A 14,500-nucleotide genomic window follows, 5' to 3' on the forward strand; every position below is an offset into this window, starting at 1 on the left:
AGTTTGATGAGACTCAATATATATATACACTGTGCAACACGAAAATTATTAACCATATTCTGACACCACAGCGTGATAGAAGACCAAAAAATAGAGGACACGTGTTTGTCATATTTTCCTATCTCATCAACTTTCGCGGTTATAGGCCTCCAAAGGTCTGAGTCTTTGATGTAACAAGTAAAAAAGCATCAGTCGGCTTTGTCGACATATAAATACCCTCAGCCTGTGTATATTGAAACATTTTTTTCCCAAAATACGTATGTATTTAGGGGGTTTTAAAAATTTTGGGCATTTGAACCGACAAAAATGTTGATTAGGATTAAAGATCAAAAGTTTTGAGGAGATACTACAAGGAATGGATCGACATTGACCGTTATGGAAGTGAATCTCCAGCCACAACATATGGTGACATAGGGGGTTTTTACACTCTTCGGGCTGTTTGCACAAGAAGTATGGACTTGCCCCTAAAAAACTTTTACCATCGTAATTGAGGCAGCGAATGCAAGTTGCTTTAACAAAAATCAAAGTGATTCGATATTAGGTCTTAAAGTGAACTTATCCGCAATTTTGTGTGGGAGGTACCGGAAGGGGTGGACAAATATAGTCCATATTTGAACCTGAATTATATCTGGTAGATTTATTAGGATGTGTAAAGTATAGACCAATTCGGCCACTCCCTTCAAGAGTTACCGTACGAACAATTTTTCCGAACATTTTTGAACTTTTGTGGGGGAGGTACTTGAAGGAGTGGATCGATATGGCTTATCTTCAAACTTAAACTATGTTTTGACAAAATATTACTAAGGCCATATTTTAAACCGAATCGGCAGATCCGTTCGAGAGTTATTTTGCCCTCCAACCTCCTCACACGGTGTCATAGGGTTTTTTTTCCAACTTCCATGCTATTTTCTCAGGAAGTATGGACTTGCCCCTGATGAAACTTGTACCGTCGTATGGAGGGCAGTGAATACAAGTTGCTGAAACAAAAATCAAAGCGATTCGAGAGATGGCCCTAAACTGAACTTTTCCGAAATTTTGTGTGGGAGGTACCCGATGGAGTGGACCTATTGAGACCATATTGGAACCTCATGTATGTCTGGTAGAAAGTTCACGATGTGTAAAGTATGGAGCAGATCGGTTACTTACTTTAAGAGTTATCGTTAGCACAATTTTTCCGAACATTTTCGAACTTATGTGGGGGAGGTACCGGAAGGAGTGGACCGATATAACCCATCTTCGAACTTAAACTAAGTTTGGACAAAATATTACGAAAGCCAAAATTTGAACCGAATCGGTTCATCCGTTCGAGAGTTATCGTGCGCTCCAGCCAGCAGGACAGACAGACGGACGGACATGGCTAGATCGACTCCAAATTGTCTGAAACACATTTCGTCCAAACATACTTGGGGTCTAAAACCATTATTTCGATGAGGCACATTTTCATCGTATCAAAGTGTATATACCCTTCTTAGCCTAAAGGCTGAGGGTATAAAAAGGGGTCAGTTTGTCAAGACTACATCTTCCAAACCGTTAGGAATTTTGAATTTATCTCAGAGACAAAGTTGTAGCCCTTCTCTTAGAGAAAACCCGAGAAAAATTTAAAAACAATTGACCTTGGTGATTTTGACCTTGTAGATGAAGTTTGATAGATTATATGTGTTCACAATTTTTGTTCTCAAAGACAAGAGCTACAGCTTTGAGTCTGAGATAAAGTCAAAATTCCTAACGGTTTGGAAGATATAGTCCTGACTAAATGACCCCTTTTTACATCAAAGCATCAAACCTTTGGAGGCCTACAACCGCGAAAGTTCAGGAGATAGGGAAAAACGGTGAGACACGTGTCTTCTCTTTTTTGGTCTTCTATCACACTGTGAAGTCAGAATATGGTTAATAAAACGTGACTCAAAAAATTACACACAGTGATACCAATACTTGTTTAAAATTTGATCTTTTTTCATTCATACAGGCATGTCACAGAAACCAATTCCGATCGAAAGTGGAATTGATTCCGTATTTAGCTTCTTCAGAAACCGAAAAACGAAAAATTTTTTCGGAATGAAACCACTTTTGGTTTCTCAAGTGGAATTGTATTTTTTTGGAAACATGTCACTTTAAAACACTCCAAAAACACTTAAAAATAATAAAAATATTGTTTTATTAACAAAATCACATTTAATTTTATATTTGTTTATCATTTTATTTAAAAAATTCGCACATTTCCATTATTTCTTAATCAACGAAACCAATTATTAACAACGTATTGCCACATAATTTTTTCGTTGTAAATTTGTAAGAACTAAACAATATGGCATGTAAAAGAGAGAAGAAACAAAAGAAGAAAGAACTCATACAAGGTATTATTCAATGTTATGGTTATTACTTTGTGTCTCGATTACAGTAACAATAGAAAAATTGAAATTCCAATAAAAATTAACTTTATTTTCGCACAATCAAACTTTCTTTCAACAGAATATTTTCACAATTCCCACTTCTACACTGTTTTCTAATCATATGTTTTTGTTTTGTTTCTTTTAATTCCTCTAATGTTGCCATATTTATACTAAATAATACGATTTTCGAAATTCATCAAATCGATCGGAATCTGAAGAAGCTAAAACAAAAACGATCGAAATGAAATTACGGAATTGAAACCATTCCGATCGGAATCTGTGACATGCCTGATAAATATTTTTTTGGAAAAATTTGATTTTACTTTTCGAAAAATCTAACACAAAGTATAAAATGGGGTACTAGCTATACAAATTCATGTGAAAATCTTAAAAGCTTACGTCAATGGACTTCTTTATATACTTCTAAAATATAGCCTTTAAAAATCCACCAATTGTTCTGTAAACAAAAATAAAGAAATCACATTAGATGCCTTCTTCGATTCCTACTATAAATAAAAAATCCGCTTAATTGCCTCTTAAATTCCTCCTAAAATACATAAAAAATTCACAGCAATGTCCTGTTGAATGCTCCTTGAAATAATGATTTAGACAAGTTGAAGGGCGTACACTCATTGATATGAGAGAAGTCTCCCTTGTTTCTTCAGGGGTGTTGTGGGAACATATGTATGTATGTATATAATATTTCTTCTAAAAAAATACATGAGGCCCGAATATGAACTCTATCACTCCACTCCTTTCCCACGGAGCAGTCCCCGGATTGCTTTAAAATCACACAGCAGGTAGTGTTCTCTTTAAAACGGATTATTTTTACCATACCTCCTAAGACAATTATTCTGCTTGAAGGAAGTACCCAATTTGGTCAGTAATAGGTCTGTGTGGTTACCCTAAAATTTGTAACAACTTGTACCAATTGTTGCTGGAAGTCGTCTGTTAACACAAAAAAACAGCAAAAGAGAGCGATTCGAGAGAGACATTTTGACAGTTCTTTCACTGAGAGTTTGCAAAGTCTTGTGCCAGATTATGAAAATATTCATGAAAATGTTTTGAGCTTATGGGTAAGAAGGGAGAAAGGGAGCTCCTTCACCTCCGCTCTCTCCTAAAAGCTAAAATATTTTCATGTGTTATTTTCAGTGTCTGGCACAAGAGTAATTCTTGCTGGAAAAAATTATTCTGTTTTCAGGAAGAAGAGTTGCTAGTCTTCTTCCTGAAAACAGTCAATCATCTGTTTTTAGTTTTTTTGTTGATTTATGTTTGTGAAAATTAAAAATAATTTTATTGTGGAACACATTTGTAAAGTGGAAAAATACTTTTTTGTTTCATTTTCTTTTTTATTTTTAATCAAATACAACGTGTTTGCTTCCTTTATAGGCGGACAAATTGTTCTGTTTTGGCAAGCCAGCTGATTGCTTGCTGGTTTTTGCTGGGATGGTGTCTTTTTACTTTTTACAATTTTCTAGCAAAAGAGAATAAAAACCAGACAGACTTAATAGCTTTGTTCCCGTACTTTTTGATAGTAAAACTCGTAAAAAAGAGAACTGCAAAAAAATTGTTCTCACACACAAGTTTTTATTTTCAAATAGTTCGGGAACGGAAAAATGGAAAATACGTACAAAAAACTGGAACAAATGTCAATGTCGGCGTATCAGCCAATCAGACGCCGGCAACCATGTTACTATTTTTTACACGCTCAAATTTGTCGAGTAAAAAGTTTTTAAAGAGAGCGCCATTCAGCGCCATGTTTGTTTAAAGAGAAGTGAACATTTTACAACTTTTTTGTGTACGGGAACGGGTTTTCGGGTAAAATGTGTAAAAGTCGTAAAAATTGTAAAAACTTTTTAGTTCTGGAACAAAGCTAATGTCAACATCGTAATAGTTTTTCCTAAAAACGGACGGGTCACGCTAAAGTTCACAAATTTTGACTTATGTACAGATTGAAATCCTGTTCGCGGATAAAATTTAAAATTTATTTCTGATAGTTCTCGTGATTATTATTACAGAAGTAAAACTTTTTTCTCAGGGAAGTCCATGCTTCCCTTAATAATGACCACAAAGTTTCACAAAAAATTTCAGCTACAAACTATAATGTTTCTTTATACCTGCAGGCTATAAAATTAATCCAAAGTTAGTTTAAATTCAAAGATGGACCATGTTATGCCATATCTCATCTCGCACATAGCGATTACTTCGAATTTCTCGTATTTTGAAAGTTTTAGCCGAATTTTCCCTACAATTTTGCTTTAAATTGGTGTGGATAGGAAACATCTGCGCCAAAAGTTCCCCAGTGGACAGATGATCTCCCTCAAATATGTTCGTTCGTATTCAGGCCCAATGCGAACTGCATCATCCGGATATTAGTTGGGCTACTATCACTCATTTTTGCAATGGCTGCTGGCGTTCTTCTGCTTCGAACTGAACTGCTGTGCAACTGCATCGGTGTGCATTTTATCCAAGTCTGCTTGATAGACTTGTTGATCTAGAGGTTCTCGTTTGTATCTTTTAACCTCTCTCTCTCTAGATTATGGGACATGTAGGTCATATGTTCGGTATAGTGCTGTCAATTCGTGTCCAATACGATTTTAGGAGACTGCATCGTCCGAACCCTGATGACTAAGACATTAGATCTGTCTGGTTACTCAAAAGTTTGCAACAATTTGTACAAATTGTTACAGAAAGTTGTCTGTTAACTCACTTGTTCTCTGTTAACTCTCTATTCTGTATTGAAAACTTGCAAGTTTTTGATGTAGAAATTTCTTCTAGCAAAAACTTGAAGAAAATATAGAACTTATAACAAAATTATTTAACCATGTATGTATATGATACAGGTCGATTCCCGCAAGATTGGCTAAAATTAAGATTTATTACCATTCCAATGAAATGCCATGCAAAATATTGTAGCGAATACAGACTTATTAGCCTTATGAGCCATGCTCTAAAAATATTTATGCGTATTATCCACTCCAGAATATACTCGAAATGTGGAAAAGCCATGGAAACATCCCAGTTGGATTTAAGGAAGGTATGGGAACCCGAGAAGCACTTTTTTCAATACAAACATTGGTTCAGAAATGTAAAAACGCTCAAAAAGACCTATTTCTATGCTTCATTGATTACGAAAAAGCTTTCGACACAGTGTTACACGATAAGTTGATTGAAATCCTCATCTCCATTGGCCTAGATCAGAAAGAAGTACAATGTATTTAAAGTCTATATTGGAATCAAAATGCACAAATAAAAGTGAACGGGGAAATGACAAATAGTATTTATATATCCAAGGGAGTCAGACAAGGGTGCATATTGCATTTGCTATTCAATATCTATTCAGACAAATTTTTTTAAGAATCGATCAACAAAATTCCAATCGGCATTCCTTTAAATGGAACATTTCTGAACAACATACGATATGCTGATGATACAACCTTACTGTCGTATAGCATATCTGGACTCCAGAATCCTGTGAATAAGCTCACAACACACAGCGAGAAATATGGTTTGAAAATTAACATCCGTAAAACAAAATTCATGGTTGTAAGCAAAAAGAATGACCGCAATAATGCAACATTGAAAATTCACAACACCAATGTGGAGAGGGTTACAAGTTTCAAATATCTAGGAATTACAACAGCTGAACAGTGGGACTGTTCTAAAGAAATACGCTGCAGAATTGAACTGGCCAGAGAAGCATTTTCAAAATACAGGCGAGTGTTAACAAGTCATGACATTAATCTTGAAACAAAGATTCGTTTTATCAAAACCTATGTCTGGTCAATGCTATTGTACGCAATGGAAGTATGGATCATAAAAAGAAGACTTGAGGCTTTGAAATGTGGATGTATAGGAGAGTTCTGAAAATTCCTTGGACAGCCAATGTGACAAATGCCGATGTTCTAAGAAGGATGCACTTCGAAAGAGAACTTATCTCAGTTATAAAAAGACGAAAGACAGCGTATTTGGGGCATATATAGCGAAATCAAAAATATAAATTACTGAAAATTGTAATCCGCACAAGGATATAAGGATGGCCTGCTAGAGGTAGAAAGGAGACAATATGGATCGTGTGTGATCATCAGTAATTTGAGTTGGTGTCATCTGAGTTTTTAGGACTTTTGGGTCATTATCTCAGGAAGTATGGGCGCCCCTGTTTTGACGAAATCGGTTACTCCCTTCGAAAGTTATCGTGAGCACTAACCAGACAGATGGACAAACAGTACATCCCAACTTGTCTGAAACGAATTTCTTCAAACATACAAGGGGTATGAAACAACAAGTGAGCAAAGGCTATAGTCGGGACGGGCCGACCATGTGATACCCTACACCACTACCCCTGTACATAAGCTTTTCACTGGTAAACATTTATTTTAGGGAACATAATCCGACTACCAACAAACATAATTTGGTTTTTAATCAAAACAAGTAAAAAAGGATCAGTCGGCTTTGCCTGTGTATATTGAAACAATTTTTTTTTCCAAAAAACGCATGTATTTAGGGAGTTTTAAAAATTTTGGGCGTTTGAACTGACAAAAATGTTGATTAGGATTTAATATCAAAAGTTTTGCGGAGGAGATACTAAAAAGAATGGATCTCCAGCCACTACATATGGTACCATAGGGGTTTTTTAGAACTTCAGGGATGTTTGCTCAAGAAGTATGAACTTGCCCCTGAAACAACTTTTACCATCGCAATTGAGGCAGGAATGCAAGTTGCTTCAACAAAAATCAAAGTGATTCGAAAGCAGGTCTTAAAGTGAAGATGTATCCGAAATTTTGAGTGGGAGGTACCGGATGGAGTGGACAAATATAGTCCATATTTTAACCTGATCTATATCTGGTAGATATATTAGGATGTGTAAAGTATGGACCAATTCGGCCACTCTCTTCAAGAGTTATCGTACGCACAATTTTCCGAACATTTTTAAACTTTTGTGGGGGAGGTACCTGAAGGAGTGGACCGATATGGCTTATCTTCGAACTTAAACTATGTTTGGACAAAATATTACTAAGGCTAAGGACTTTTCCAAAATTTTGTGTGGGAGGTACCCGACGGAGTGGACCGATTGAGTCCATATTAAAACCTGATCTAAGTCTGGTACACGCTCCACGATGGGCAAAGTATGGACCAAATCGGTTACACCCTTCAAGAGTTATCGTGCGTACAAATTTTCCGAACATTTTCGAACTTTTGTGGGGGAGGTACCGGAAGGAGTGGACCGATATAGCTCATCTTCGAACTTAAACTAAGTTTGGACAAAATATTACGAAAGCCAAAATTTGAACCAAATCGGTTCATCCCTTCGAGAGTTATCGTGCGCTCCAGCCAGCCAGACAGACGGACGGACATTGCTCAATCGACTCCAAATTGTCTGAAACACATTTCGTCCAAACATACTTGGGGTCTAAAACCATTATTTCGATGAGGCACATTTTGCCCGTATGAAAGTGTATATACCCTTCATAGCCTAAAGGCTGAGGGTATAAAAAGATGCCTCTTTTTCTCTGGGACCCCCTTAAGCAACCAAAATTTAGTGACCATCCGATCAAAATTTCGACCTGTAGAATGGAAGAATTGGATGCATTGCCGATTATTGTGGTATATCCCTTGTTTGACAACCTTCGCCAACCTACTTTACACCAATGTACAGTTAATATTTTTTTCTTCCATTGACAGGCTTTGCCGTTGAAATAACCCTACTAGAAATCGATACATTCACAAAGAATAAAATTTTGAATTTGTCTCCACATGAGTTTTTCCCCATTCCAACCCCTAAATATTATCCGACTAGCACCAAAATCAATAGGCATCTTCCTCTGTGAAGCCCCCATCAACCCCCAAAAATTCGTGACTATCCGATCAAAATTCCAACCTGTAGCGTGATTACAAAAAAAATGAAAAAATTTGATATATTATATTTTATAATATATTTTGCGATATCTCGGTTGTTTGCCCACTTATGCCAACATACTTTGCGTCAATATAAAGCACAACTTTTCTTCTTCCATTGGCGGGCTTTCCTTTTGGAATATTCCTACTAGAAGCAGAAATATTCGCATAAGAAAAAACGTAGACTTTTCTCCACATAAGCTTTTCGCTTATTCCGACCCCTGAATATTACCCGACCATCATTAAAGTCAGTGGGGTTCTTCCTCTGTGGGATCCCCATTAACCCCCAAAATTTCGTGACGATCCGATCAAAATTGCAATCTGTAGCGTGATTACAAAGAAATCGGAAAATATGATGCATTATCGACTATTGCCATATCTCTGCTATTTGATCACCTACGACAACCTAGTTTACATCGTTGTAAAGGTGATATTTTCTTCTTTCCTTGCCAGGTTTTGCTTTTCATATACCTCTTAAAGAAACAGAGATATTGGCTTTGAAATAAAATGTTGACTTTTCTTCAAATAAGTTTTTTGCCCATTCCGACCCCTAAATATTATCCGACCATCACCAAAATCAATAGGCTTTTTCCTCTGTGAGACCCCCATTAACCCTCAAAATTTCGTGACGATTCGATCAAAATTGGGACCTGTAGCGTGATTTCCAAAAAAATGGATAAATGGGATGTATTACCGACTATTGCGATATCTCCGTTATTTGGTTACCTACGCCGACCTAGTTTGCATCATTGTAAAGACGGGATCTTATACTTTCATAGTCAGGCTTTGCTTTTGGAAAGTTTTCAACCAAAGCTGTGATATTCGTCATTATAATTAAAATCGCAAAAATGAAAATTGGGGGTTTATTTGCTAGTATTGTGATATCTTCGTTGTTTGATCACCTACGAGCACTAACTTTACATCATTAGAAAGGTGATATTTTCTACTTTCATTGTCAGGTTTTGCTTTTGGTATACCCCGTATAGAAGCTGAGATATTCGCTTTGGAAAAAAACCTTGTCTTTTTATCCACCTAAGTTTTTTGCCCTTCCCGACCCCTAAATATTATCCGACCATCACCAAAATCAATAGGCTTCTTCCCCTCCGGGACCCCCATCAACATCCAAAATTTCGTGACGATCCGATCAAAATTGCGACCTGTAGCGTGATTACAAGGTTTAGATGGACAGACGGACAGACGGACAGACGGACGGACGGACGGACTGACGGACGGACACACATAGCCAGATCGACTCAGCTCGTCGAGACATTAATTTTGGTATATATAAGTATGAGTCTACGAGCATTATTTCGATGCGTTACAAACTTTTTGGCCAAAACCAACTTATAATACCCTCCCCACATAGTGGTGTAGGGTATAATTATGTTTGTGAGGTCCATCAAAGTGTATGTATGTACCCTCTTTAGTGTCATGAGAGTATAACAAGTAAAAAAGTATCAGTCGGCTTTGCCAACAGAGATATACCCTCAGCCTGTGTGGATTGAAGTACTTTTTCCCAAAAAAACGTATGTATTTAGGAGGGTTTTCAAAAAGCTCAAACATTTGCGGAGATATCGATAGATAGTGTTTTTTTATGACAGGGCCACTAGGATAACCTTTAGTAAAAATGTCCAAAGGATCCTCGAACAGACCCTTAACCACACAAAAATGTTGAACATTTGTGTGGGTGGTAGCACAAGGATTGGACAGATAGGGCCCAAATTTGAACGTAAACTAAGTTTAGACAATATTTAGAGATTTAAAGTTTGGACCAAATCGGTTGCAATGTCTATGAGACATCGTGCGTACCAATTTAGCGAATATTTTCGAACTTTTGTGGAGGAGGTACAGGAAGGAGTAGACCTATTAGCACCACATTCGAATTTCATCTAATATTCAAAGAAATATTACAATATCCAAAGTACGGACGAACGCAGTATTCGCTTCGAGCTCTCCAGCCACTACATATGGTGCCATAGGTTTTTTTTTTACAACTTTCGGCTATTTTCTCAAGAAGTATGGACTACGAATACAAGTTGCTGCAAAAAAAATCAAAGTGATTCGAGAGCAGTTCTTAAAGTGAATTTATCCAAAATGTTGTGTGGGAGGTACCCGAAGGAGTGAGCAAATATAGTCCATATTCGAAACTGATCTATACCTGGCAGATTTATTAGGATGTGTAAACTATGGACCAAATCGGTCACTCCCATCAAGAGTTATCGTGCGCACAATTTTTCCGAACATTTTTGAACTTTTGTGGGGGAGGTACCTAAAGGAGTGGACCGATATGGCTTATCTTCGAACTTAAGCTAAGTTTGCACAAAATAATACGAAGGTTACATTTTGGACCGAATCTGCAGATCTGAGAGTTATCTTGCGCTCCAACCACTACACCCGGTCATAGGGGTTATTTGTACCTTTCAGGCTATTTTCTCAGGAAGTATGGACTTGCCCCTGATGAAACTTGCACCGTCGTATGGAGGGCAGTGAATACAAGTTGCTGCAACAAAAATCAAAGTGATTCGAGAGCAGGTCATAAACTGAACTTTTCCGAAATTTTGTGTGGGAGGTACCCGAAGGAGTGCAAAGTATGGACCAACTCGGCTACTTCCTTCAAGAGAGATTTTGTATTTGACCAGAAGATGCTGTACCATCATTTTTGGATGAATATGAACAATATCGGCTAACGTTTTGGTATATCTCCCTTATGGCGTTACCTTCCGATTTTCGGTATTTTGAAGATTAAGCCACATTTTCCTACTAAATTAGCTGTAATTTGGTACTTAGGGTTCCTAGTTTAAAACTTTTCCACCAAAAATTGTGGACCTGGGTCTACGTTTGGGTCCATCTCCCGATTTTCAGAATTTTGAGGATTTAAGGGTCGATTATGCATTGCCATTAAACTTGAGTTGCGTTGTCAATTGTCAGCACAACTGAGATGAAATCTTGTATTATTGGTGTCAACCCAACTGGGTTGTCGATAAACGTGTTATCGATCAGTGATTCTTCAAACTTGTGAACTCTATTAAATCCAAAAGGCACAATTCGCCAAAAAAACTATTTTAAAATGATAAGTTCAGTGCAATTATTTTTTGATGATTAAGATGTACAGGACAAAACATCTATTAGAAAAAATTTGAGGTACAAGTCGAATCCATTGAATTTCGAATTTCCATCTGTACTGTAAGTTGAAGCTCATGTTGGAAAGATCTATATAATCAGTAAATTGTTTTATGTTTAAGGCGTATTTTCGATTGCCAAAGGATGCCGTAGTCTACTTTGTGGAAACGTTAAAGGAAGATTTTTAAAAGTGTGCGCTGCATTGAGATTGGGAAGTTTCCAAAAGTCCCAAGGCAAATGATTACAATTGCATGGCTCAATCTGCATTGTCGAGCGTATTGATCGACAACGAATTGTGCCAAAATTGGATCGTTTCGAAGTTGACGGAGGAGGATAGAAAGACAAAATAAAATAATTTTTATTCAAAAACGAAATTCCCTGGTTTAGTCGGCTGTATAGATAGAACACATGTGCACATGGGATTTGCACTCAATTTATCAATTAATATTTCTAACTCTTTTTTTTTCCTTATTTTCACCATATTTTTGATAAACAAGTCTGTTCCAGAACCTGCAAGAAACTACTATTATTTACTACGATAACATTTTTTCCTTTATGTTATCGGAAAAAATAGTAAAAATTAGAAGATTCTTGCAGTTCTGGAACAGACAGATAGGTGGTTGCTGAAAAATAGCCGCTCGTCAACTGAGATTCGCAACATCAGTTGAAAGTTGCCATACATAAGGAATTTTGGCAACTCAACGATAATTGCTATCGATAATCGATCCCTTAATCTACATTTTTCGAAACTAAATGTTTTCGCCTGAAATAATTAATAATTTAATATCCTCTACGCCTATAAAATCTGCGTGTGTCATCCAGAATAAAGGATCCGCAACGAAATATTGATTTCACTAGTTTTTTTGTTCCTTAAATTGGGGTGTGCTTCAGTTTTATCTACTTATATTTGCGACTTAAAATGTTTTTTTTTTTTAATTTTGGGTGCTTTAGTTGGGTGCTTTTGTTTTGGGCGACACTGTATGTATGTATATGTTTTAATGGTCCATAAAACAGAAATTTTTTTTTATTATTAATTTTATAACTTCATGTAATATATGAATTGCGTTTTCGTGCTCTAAAACTTTTATTACGGTAAATATTAAATGGTATTTTCCATTTGATGAAAACATTCACAATTTTCACCCTAAAGTACGTAACCTGCCTTTGGCAATATTACTTCAGCTAAAATTTAAAACGCTTCAATATATTTTCTTTCCCCGGCCATTTATCGAGTCCATTATGATCGTGTTTATAGCATTAATTATTGTTCGTTTTTTTATCGCGCAAAATGCCTTTGTTTTCGATGTTCATTTCATTTCACTTTTTTGAAACAATAGTACTCAAAGTGTGCGGTCGGGTCGGTCGTCGAACGGCATTACTCTTTGTGTTAAATACTTCAGAGAAAAACAAAAAAAAAGTGTTTTGATAATTGCAAGGGTTTATTTTTTCATTCTTGCTGCTGGTTGTGGGGTATTTGATGGGGGGTTCGTTTTGAAACCACTTAAGTTCCGAGGTGGTTTTTTAAAGACTCATAGGGCAAAGTCCATAAATGGAACTAAACCAAAACACAACAAATTCCTGTCGTTTTGTTTTTCACAATTCTCCGATTTTAGTTCTATTTTGTTGTTGCTTTTTGGTGTTGTCAACAACAAATTGAATTTAGTTATCAATAATTCATTGTGAATTTCCGTCCGTCCCTTTAAATTTTGCAGTATTTATTTATTGTGGACATAATTTGAGTGAGCGAGCAATGCCTGATAAGGTTTTTTTTTTTATTAATATACGTTGTTTTTGCCATTGTTATTGGGGTATCGTTCGTATGTCGACTTTTTTGAAGCAACAAACAAAAACTTTGTAAATATACTACACATTTAAACACATGTAGATACTTAAAATTAATAATTATCGCATAGGTTCTGTTATTTTGTGGGGTTTTTATAGGTGAAATGACGAAGAAGAAGAGTTATCTTTTCAAGTGAAAGTAATGTCGATCAACTGCCAAAAACATCTGTAAACATAAATATCGCCAATTATTTAGGTTTTTGTTTAATATAATATACACAAAATAAACAATAAATAAAAATAATCTGAAGAGCTTTAAGAATCGCTAAACTTCATGGGGAAATTTTTAAAACTATAAGATAAAGTTATCAGACTATAAATAACTACATATTAAATGTTGTTATTTTTAGAAAATCAGTGCTTTGAGAAGAATGGCAACATTTTTGGCTGTTCGTCTTACATTAAGTTTTTTATATATGTCATCTATATCTGGATCTCGTTTGTTTGTGTCTATTGACACATCTGAAGCTATAATGCTCTAGATTTTAAATGCATAAACAATAAAATTAGTTTTTTATTAATTTTCTCGTTTAGAGTTAAGAAATTTTTTCCAAGTGAAAAAGGAAATCAAAGGACTCGAACCCACACAGTCACCAAATTATGTGACCTGGTTTCGCTGTTAGTTGAGCATCTCTTCAGACATATCGACTGTGGAATGGCTTCTCTGTCCTAGAACTTTTGGTTTTTCAAATGCAAATGTGTTGTAGCAGCTTCTACAAGTACATGTAAATCTTTATTGATTGATATTGATTCGGCTCTGCCTCCAGCTCCAAGTTCAGAAAGGACGCCACCTGAATAGGATTCGTCCAAAGAGAGAGTGGAGTTAAGTTAGTCGGGTTGGCTGGGCAGTTAAACAGGTGCTGCGTAGTATGCGGACTGGTACCACATGCTAGGCAGATATTCCGCGTGCTATCATACCAACCAGATCTAAGTTGTGCCAACACGACTCCCGTTTGTCATGGCAGCTGTTGTTCTTCTGCTGCAACGGGTGGTGGATGATCGTCGAGGACGATATTCGCACTGTAGGCTGCCAGAGCCTCTGCAACCGCATCAGTGTGAATGTCCCTTAAACCTGCCTGGTATGCACGTTGATCTAGAGGTTATCTTTTATATCTTTGGACCTCTCTCTCCAGATCTCGGTAATCCTTCCCAACTTGCCTGGGGGTTCAGGCATATCCACCAGATGGTGATTTGGGTGGTCTTGCCTATAGCATCCAAACAAGTACTGCATCGTCAAAATCCTGTTGTAGTTT

At 36.5% G+C, this 14,500-nt stretch overlaps 1 protein-coding gene across 1 annotated transcript in view; it reads left to right on the plus strand.

Annotated features, from left to right (window-relative positions):
• LOC141391937 (alpha-tocopherol transfer protein-like) overlaps positions 1-14,500 on the plus strand; it is an 80,311-nt gene that overhangs the window by 16,167 nt on the left and 49,644 nt on the right. The gene's annotated exons all lie outside the window — the stretch shown is intronic.

This window comes from Musca autumnalis, unplaced genomic scaffold (genome assembly GCF_047663935.1).
Source record: "Musca autumnalis isolate F117 unplaced genomic scaffold, ASM4766393v1 scaffold_2, whole genome shotgun sequence".
NCBI classification, from domain to species: Eukaryota; Metazoa; Arthropoda; class Insecta; order Diptera; family Muscidae; genus Musca; species Musca autumnalis.